The sequence below is a fragment of the Protopterus annectens genome, chromosome 4.part0, assembly GCF_019279795.1.
Source record: "Protopterus annectens isolate FY-2018-M chromosome 4.part0, PAN1.0, whole genome shotgun sequence".
Lineage (NCBI taxonomy): Eukaryota > Metazoa > Chordata > Ceratodontiformes > Protopteridae > Protopterus > Protopterus annectens.
Window position 1 is genome coordinate 1,460,768,715 of NC_056733.1, and position 9,191 is coordinate 1,460,777,905.

A 9,191-nucleotide genomic window follows, 5' to 3' on the forward strand; every position below is an offset into this window, starting at 1 on the left:
ATTCCAGTTATATTGTTATTGTGTTTCATTGAAAATATCTTTACTGAAATTGGTTGTATTTCATATTTGATTATAGATAATATATTTATCTAGGTTATGATGACTTCTAATAGCATATGTCAGTGTGTGGTCACTTACGCTATCTGATAGACAGCCTACTTTTGTCACTTTGTCTGGTTTGTTTGTAAGAGTCCAGTATAATGTTGAGTGTCTCCTTGAAGGTTTATTGATTCTGTTAGGTGTGGTTATTAATTGTCTAAAGCTGAACAAGTTTATGGATTCAGTGGGGGCAGTGGAATTTATGTGTTGCCAGTTTACATTTAAGTCTCCAAGCATTATAGTTTCAGGGTTAATTTGTTGGGATATCCAATACAGGGTGCTTTCAGCATTATCAATGTTATTCCCTGGTGGTATTTAAATTGCTGTTAAACATATCGTTTTCCTATTGTTGATTTTTAGGAGTATTAGAAGTTCAGCATTGTTAAATGTGGGTATTTCCTGCAGAAGTAAGGTGATGGTTAGGGAATTTTTGTAGATGATTTCTACACCACCTGCATGATTGTTTTGTCTGTCATGCCTGAGTATATTGTATCGGGGGGGGGTCTCATTATCGTTTATTTCACAGGTTTCAGTGACTATGAGTACATCAGGAGTGCATGTGTCAAGGTCGGCATGTATGTCATGGATTTTATTGTACATAATTCTTAGATTCATATTTAGTAGCTACGTTTTGGGTTCTATATTTTGCTGCAATGTATTAGGTTACTGGTTTATTTTGGGGTTGGAAGTGATTTTTTTATGAACAGTAGGACCTGGGTTTGAGTGAATATTTCTACTAATTTTTTAAATGATATTTTACAGAGGGAAGAGTGTGGCCAGTTATATTTTGGTTTTGTTTTGGTATTTGATTGTACATTTGGATAGTTAGTTTTGAGATATTTATAGATAAATAAATCAGATATGGTTTGTTTGTAAAAACAGGGTGTTATGGAAAAAGGCAGGCTGGGTAGATATTGATATTCTTTGTCAGGACAGGTTGATATCTTAAGTATTTGAAGGAGGTGGATTTGATAATTGGTGATTAAGGCTAAAAGAGTGAGGAGGAATAGTAAAAGAATCTGAGTTAGGAGCATCTTAATTAACTTTTATCTTTGTTGTAAATTAGGATTAGAAAATATTAGGAGGGTACTGGGTTGGTTGTAGAGATGTAATCTGGCAGTTATAGGGGCAATGATTAAGACAGTTTGAGAGAGAGAGAGAGACGGAGAGAGAGAGGGAGTCTTGGGTGGCAAACAAGAGTGGCTGCTACTATTGGGAGCAATTCTAATGATTGTTATCTTCTGGAGGTAACTGATGCTATTGGTTTGAAGAATATGTGGGTGGTGCTATGGAAGTATAAATGTAGACCAAGATGGGGTGGGTGGGAATTTAGGGTAGGGGAGTGGAGTGAACGAGAGCAAAAGAAGTGGGTTGAAAACCTGGCAAAGAGACAGAGAAAAAAAAAAGCAGTGCCTTAACTTAAACAGCCATAAATCTGCTGAGAGAGATAAGTAAAAGGAACAATGCAGTTTAAAAGGCTTCTGAGCTAGTAGATGAAAGTCTTGGTTTTGTTGCTCTAGTACACAGTTTTAGTAGGAGAATTAGTCCAATATCAACTTGACCTAACTAATAGTGATAACAGTAAAAAACTGTACTTGACTGAACAACTGCATAATGTAAGGAGGTTTCTATGGACTTTAAAATGAAAAGTCCAAAGGCCACCCTAACCCCCACTGATCAGCAAAACAATGAGAAAAAGTAAGCCAGAATGCAGTAGTACTGTTCTGCAAAATTACTGACTCTGAACTCAAAGTGGTTACACAAGAAGAGAAATGAAGTTTGGCAACAAACCAAGTTGTCCCGGGACATCTTCATTGGGGGGTTAGGTTAATATTAGGGGGAGTAAGTAGGTTGGAGAGGAGAAAGGCTTAAGTGAAGGCAGGGATGGTGGGAGGAAATGAGATAATGATGGGGAGGGGCTTAAGAGGTTTAGTCTAGTGTATTTGGGTTAAGCAATCACATTTTGGTGTGAACTTGCTATGATAATTTCTATGTCCAAGACAACCTGTAGGTATTGGTGGGCAGGTAGGCCGTTGAATGTGGAGCAGGTGGGTAACGTTCAATAGCGAGGTGTAGTTGTAGTGTTATTTGTTTGTATTCTTTCCACTTATCTGGCATTAATTGGGTTGCTTAGTTGCAGAATTAGCAGAGAGTAATGAGGTCAGGTGGGCTGAGTCGCATGAAGAGCTCCTTGGTGAGTGTTCTGATTGCAGTTGATGGGGCTCGTGGATGGGCCATCCTGCTTAATAGTATGGATTGTCGTTGATTGTCAGTTTTTTTTTCTGCTGATTGTTACATATTCTCACAATGTTAGTTACTTGTGTGTTGTTATTCCTAGCAGTGGCTATAGTAGCAGGGTCATGGTATTTGCAGTTTCTTCGCATAGTGCAACTGGCAGTCTGGGGCAAGCCTCTTTAAAAGGTTAGCTGGATAGGAGATGTAAGGTAGGACTTAATTCCGTGAGTATGCAGTGGGGCCCTTGTCTTCTAGCTCTCTTGTCTGGTGGGTAGTCATTGGGTGGTACGATTCCATGCCATTTCCTCTATGGTTTCAATGGGGCTACCGGTGTTTTGTAGGCTGGGAGATATGTTGTTGATCAGTCCCCCATGCGTGCATGGTACGTAGGATGGGTTGAAGGCTGGTGGGGAAGTTTTTTTTTTTTTATTATTTTATTTATTTATTTATTTTTCTGTTGACCTAACCATGGGGAATGCATATCAGTAGTTCCAGAGGCACTTGATTGCTGTGACCTAACTAATAGTGATAACAGTAAAAAACTGTACTTCACTGTTTATGTCGAATCCCCCTCAAAAAAAAAAAAAAAAAACGGAAAACAGATCTTAATTTTGGAGAATGGATCGCAGGAGTTCCAGACCTGTACTGTTCGCCTTTTCGCGGGCTGTAAAGTCATGGTAATGAGGATGGATTCATGCAGGCATGCTTGGCTTGTAGGTGTCTGGAGGGAGACATGGGTGGAGGCACACGGGCACTTTGCACTTTCTTTTCTGGCTGTGTCTGCTGCCGGGTTGTCATCCATTGGTGTTGCCTGTGGCATTTTGGTCGGCAGCAGGGTCGTTTGCTGGCAAGGTTTGCTGACAGGGTTTTGACAGAAGTACAGGCAGTACAGTTTTGTGCCAGTTTTCTTTGGAGAGGGACTGGCAGGTTGGTGTCTATCTGGGTTGTATACATGAAAAACAAAACAAAAACAAAAAAAAAAAGGGAGAATGATGCTGATACATGCTGAAGTGTGGAGGGCTTGAGGGTTGGCTTTGCTGGGCTGGATTGCGGTGCGCTGTGGTCTGTTTCCTTGCTGCGAGTGGTTTGCAGTGGGGTTTAGGTGGTGAAGGGGGACTTTGCACACATTGGTGGCTTTCGTGGACTTGGGGTGCTTGTGTGGGTGTGTGTATTGATTGCCGACGGGGTTCTCGGCTTGGTGGTGGTGTTTTTTTTTTTTTTTTGCTCCGGTGCAGGATTTGCTGTTGGGGTCTGTTGGGCATGCTCAGTTTGGGGTGTTTCTCCTTGATGGGGCCCAAGTGATTTTCGCGGGCTTTGGGCAGGTCGGTGTGGTTGGTGTTGCCATGCATGCTCGGTGGCAGTGACAGTGGGGGACGTGTGGCCATAGAGTTGTTGGGCCTGTGCTGAGCTTTGGGAGGCTTTGTTGTTTTGTTGGGCAGACGCTCGTCTTTATCGGTTGCTGAAGTTCCTGTTGGTTTTCTGCTTTGTTGGCTCTTGGGGGAGGATTGCTTTGGTTGTGGTTCCTCTACTGGTTGCGGATGATCATGACTTGTGGACAGTTTGCTTGTGGGACCGGCTTGGCTGAGTTGGGGAGGGAACTGCTGATTGGTGATACTGGATGCTATTTTTGTGCTTGCAGAGCTTCATCTGGTGGATTTCAGGGTACGTACAGTCTCTTTGGTCTTTCCTTTCCCAGGTGTGTTGCTGAAGTTCTACACCAGCTTGGTTCTTGGGTGTTTTCTATGTGGACATGCCTACTGCTGTATATTGGTGCAGTGGGGGGGTTGCAGCTGGCATGTTCTGGTCATTTGCTGTGGCACAAAACATGGTGGGTGGGCTACTGGTGATGCAAGGGGAAAAAAAGAGGGTTTCCTTTGCCTGCTCAATCGTTCTCTCGGCAGTGAATGAGTGGTTGTAGAGGGCATTCTATCTTGTTGCACTAACCCAGTCTTTTTCCATCAGCTTCGTTCTTGCTTGGGTTGTGGCCCATCACTCCTTGCTTCATTCTTGGGCATGTATTTGACTTGCAGCATGACAGTGCTTGTTGGGATGGGGCTGTGCTGCTTGCGTGCTTTCCTCTGCCCCAGTGCTTTCTGTTGAAGGATTGGGGATCTTTGCCTTCCTAAGGGAGAGTTGGGTTGGTGGGCTGTTTTCCAGATGTGTACGGATCAACTGGGGTGCAACCTAAATTGGAGACATTGAAAGGCATAATGTATGATAAGCTCAGATCCTGGGTAAGCATAAAACACCATGGGGGGAGTTTTAGGAGACTGTCTAATCACTCCAACTCCTAACATCCAAAAAATAAAAAATGCTGCACATAAACATTTCTAAATATTTGACATCTAGACTGCAGTACATTACATATAATAAATTAGGACCAGGTATTGGCAAATTGGAAGTTCATATTTATTCACTACCTTGTAAAGCATTTAAATACTTAGGCAAATGATTAAATCTGAGTAAAATAGGCAGCGGTTGTATGTCAAAGGCAATGATAAGGTGTGATAGGACAAATAGCATAAATTACAATTTCTGTCAAATCCCTGGTAACCTAATTTACTGAGTCATCTTGTAAAATCAGATGAAGTTTGTCAGCAGCAGGGGGCAACATGGCAGTGTGTTCCTTGTTGCTCAAGCAGGTACTACTTCCAGAATGTCAGGATTTGTTTACAAGGCACTGAATTGCTTGTTGGGTCTGTTCCACATGGCATTCGTGTTTTAGGGATGGTGAGGGGGAGGAGGACAAGTATGATGTCACTGAAGGTCAGTTTGTGTGTTAGGCATACCTCTCAACTATACAGATTTGTGTGGAATTTAGTGGTAATCATTAAATATAGATGTTAGGAAAGGACAGACATTTCAGTTTCAGACTTCATAACCTTCTGAGATTCAGGCTGATGCAACCCCATTTATTTTATCAACTTTCTAAGTAGGTAAGAGCAATAGTTAAAAGGTTTCCCTAATTTTGGGGCCTTTGTCACAATTTTATTTATGGCTTGTCCAGATCCCTTGCTTTACGAGGTTGAGAGGTGCAGGGGGTATGCTTTAGAGCTGGTGTTTGAGAGCAGTCTTCTTTTTCATTGTGTTTGTCTAGGCTGTTGGAGTGGTTTATGGGCAGAGCTTGTTGGTATGTTCTCTCATGGCAGAGGCAGATTCCTGGGGATGCCTGTGAGTGGGTGCTGTTAATCGCACTGAGGGAGGTTTGGCCATCTTCACTGCTTGTACTTCTCTGCTGTACAGAATGTCTGGATTTTGCTACAAAAATTTGCTCTGCTTTCATAACAATGTGGTTCTCTGGCAAATTAAGTACTCTATAATCATTTCATTTAGATTTAGTATAAATTAATAAGTAAAATCACAAACATTACTTAAGATCTCAATATACAATAGCCAGACTGCCAGAAGGATAGGCTTTACCTTGCATTACAATTCTGAAATAGATATCATAAAAAGGAACTAAAAATTCACATAATCTTACAAGTCAGACACGAAAGTCCTATTCTATTACAGTACACATGTTGTTAAATTGCATGGGCTTAGGTTAAAATAACATGATTTCGGAAACTGTATGTTTTTATTTTACTGATCTAAAAATGTAAGCACTACAGAATCCTGTTAACTCATCAGTGAAGGATTGAACAAAACAATTTAATTTTCAGTGTGGCTGTTATATGTCATACAGTACTCCGTTTCTGTCTCAAGCATATCCCTCGCTGTTCCTGATTTCTTAATCACTTTTAAAGCTAGTGAATTTTGGAGGAAAGGTGGTGAATTATACTCAATGAATAAGAGTTATAGGGTGCTTTTACTTCGGTAAGAGTATATTAATTCATATGCTCTGATTCTGTCAATGTCTCAAGTTAATAGCACCAACATTTAAAGGTGTCCCTGAGTTTTGAAGGTTACCCAGGTTGTGGATATTGCTAGGTCCTTTCATGTGTGGAGGTTAGTTTAACATATTTGACTGGTGGTTAAATGTCTCTGGGATTTTGCTACGGTCATTGGAAGCATAGCTTCAGTTATGGCTGCTTTGTCATAGATGTGAGTGGCGGTGGTAAATTCCTTCCCATGTTGGTGGGATAGGTTGTCCTTGAAGATGTCTTGAAATGGGGTCATGTATTTTGGATGATTTACATGTCTTTTCTTTCTTGCAGATGGGTTCTTGGAATGCTGCGACTGCAATGTGGAAAAGGTAGGTATAAGATGGAGCCTTTTTGTTACATATTAGAGGGTTTACTCTTCTCCTTTTCTTTGTAGATGGTGGTGTGCCGAGTACCAGGGGTGACGATACACAATGAATCCACAGATGATGGAAGCAGTGGTGAGCGAAGATGCTACACATGGGAAGCTCAAGGTGACACCAGTTACTGATTGAAATTGCTGAAGAGCAGAAGGCATCATGCGGTGACTTGAAAAGGGGATCTGAAAGGTAATGTTTTTGACAGGTCGGATGATTTTCCACTGGAATGGGGCTAAAAAGTGGGCCTGTGTCATCACCTTATTAAGGCATATTAGAGCTTTGTGTTCAATTAGTGGGAGCTGATTATTGCATTGGTATAGGGGGCAAGTAATTAAGAGGTAGGTGGGGGGCCAAGGGGGTAATGGGTGGGGACAGTTAATGGAAGTGTGGGGATCCCACGGGATGAGTAGTGACGACATTCATAGGAGCACAGGACTTATTAGGCTAAACCCCTATGGCTCCTGGTAGATGTTCCGGTGTTACAACGGGGACATGGTAATACTGCTTTATTTAGTTTCATTAGGGTGTGTTTCAGTGATGGCATGGCAAAGGGGTTTATGACTGCGAAGGTGCTCTACAGATGATGGGTACACCAAAAGATGTTTGGTTTGACCCTTCCCTTTATGGGAAGTAGTGGGTTGAACAATTTTGGGTAGAATGGAGGGGGAACAGCCTTGTCAGGCTGGTTGGCAGAGAAGAGGGATAGGCTTCTGTTCCCCCTCTGGTGTCTGGATGTGCATTTCAAGAATCTGAGGAAAGGAAATGAGTAGTTCGAGTAAGCTTGCTGAATAGATAAGAAAGCTAAGGTAAGGATGCTGCTTATTTAGTGGAAGGTGATTCAATGAATGGTGTATGAAGTGAGATGGGATGCTGCTTCATAAGTAAAGTAAGCGAGCAGAGGTATGGACCCTGCTTGTTGGGCAGGGTGAGTAGGTACGCTGCCCTGATTAACATTACAATGAATGGTGTATGAAGTGAGATGGGACACTGCTTCATAAGTAAAGTAAGCGAGCAGAGGTATAGACCCTGTTTGTTGGGCAGGGTGAGTAGGTATGCTGCCCTGGTTAACATTACAAGGATGTTATGCTGTATTTAGAATCAAGTACATTATGAATAGCTGTAATTAATGAATTTTTTGATCAAAGCTATGTTATGGAAATTTAATAAAGGTCGTCAAATGTCATTTGGTGTGATGTGTGTTATTGAAGGGGACTGAGACAAATGAAGTTTGGCAACAAACCAAGTTGTCCTGGGACAGTATCATGGGGGGGGGGGTTAGGTTAATATTAGGAGGAGTAAGTACGTTGGGGAGGAGAAAGGGTTAAGTGAAGGTAGGAATGGTGGGAGGAAATGAGATAGTGATGGGGAGGGGCTTAAGAAGGTTAGTCTAGTGTAGTTGGGTTAAGCAATCACATTTTGGCATGAACTTGCTACCCACCCACCCTCCTTCTTTTCATTGGTGGGGAGTATGGTTATTTATCAGTGGGGGTAGGCGAAGAAGAGGGATAGGCTTGCCCTCTTCTGGTCCCCCTCTGGTGTCTGGATGTGCATTTCAAGGATCTGGGGAAAGGAAATGAGTAGTTGGAGGAAGCTTGCTGAATAGATAAGAAAGCTAAGGTATGGATGCTGCTTATTTGGTGGAAGGTGATTCAATGAATGGTGTATGAAGTGAGATTGGACCCAGAAGTATGTTGGGCAGGGTGAGTAGGTACGCTGCCCTGATTAACATTACAATGAATGGTGTATGAAGTGAGATGGGACGCTGCTTCATAAGTAAAGTAAGCAAGCAGAGGTATGGACCCTGCTTGTTGGGCAGGGTGAGTAGGTACGCTGCCCTGGTTAACATTACAAGGATGGTGCTTCATAAATAAAGTAAGTGAGCAGAGGTATGGACGCTGCTTACTGGGGCAGGGTGAGTAGGAACACTGCCCTGATTAACATTACAAGGATGTTATGCTGTATTTAGAATCAAGTACATTATGAATAGCTGTAATTAATGAACTTGGTGAGCAAAGCTATGTTATGGAAATTTAATAAAGGTCGTCAAATGTCATTTGGTGTGATGTGTGTTATTGAAGGGGACCAGGACAAATAAACGTAATGAAGGGAGACAGTGGACTGCTAAAAACAATGAACTGAACACAGTTAAATGAGAAAGTACCAATGGGATTGCTGTGGTCTAAGCAAATGGAGCTATTATGGTGGGCAATGATCTTTGTTTTAGGCTGGCAAATATTTATAATTTACATAAAAATATAGCTCACAAACTGGTGCTCAAATTGTAGACTGTGGTGCTGTGGTAGCATTGTCGCCTCACAGTAAGATATTGTCCTGTTCGATTCTCAACTAGACCGTCTTCTGTGTGGAGACATGCGTGAATGGGCATACCTTTGTTGAAGGTTGTGCATCAGGGCTGGCAACTCGGCACGTAAAAATCTACTGCCAATCATTAGCGGACCGGAGTTCCGCTGTGACGACCCCTAACCGGGAAAAGCCAAAAGACACAACAATTGTTACATACATATCTATTTGCTTGCAGGGACACTTATAGCAAAATAAAAACACACTAAAGTGACAGTTGAGTGCACTTAGTCAATGCTGACTGTGCACATAT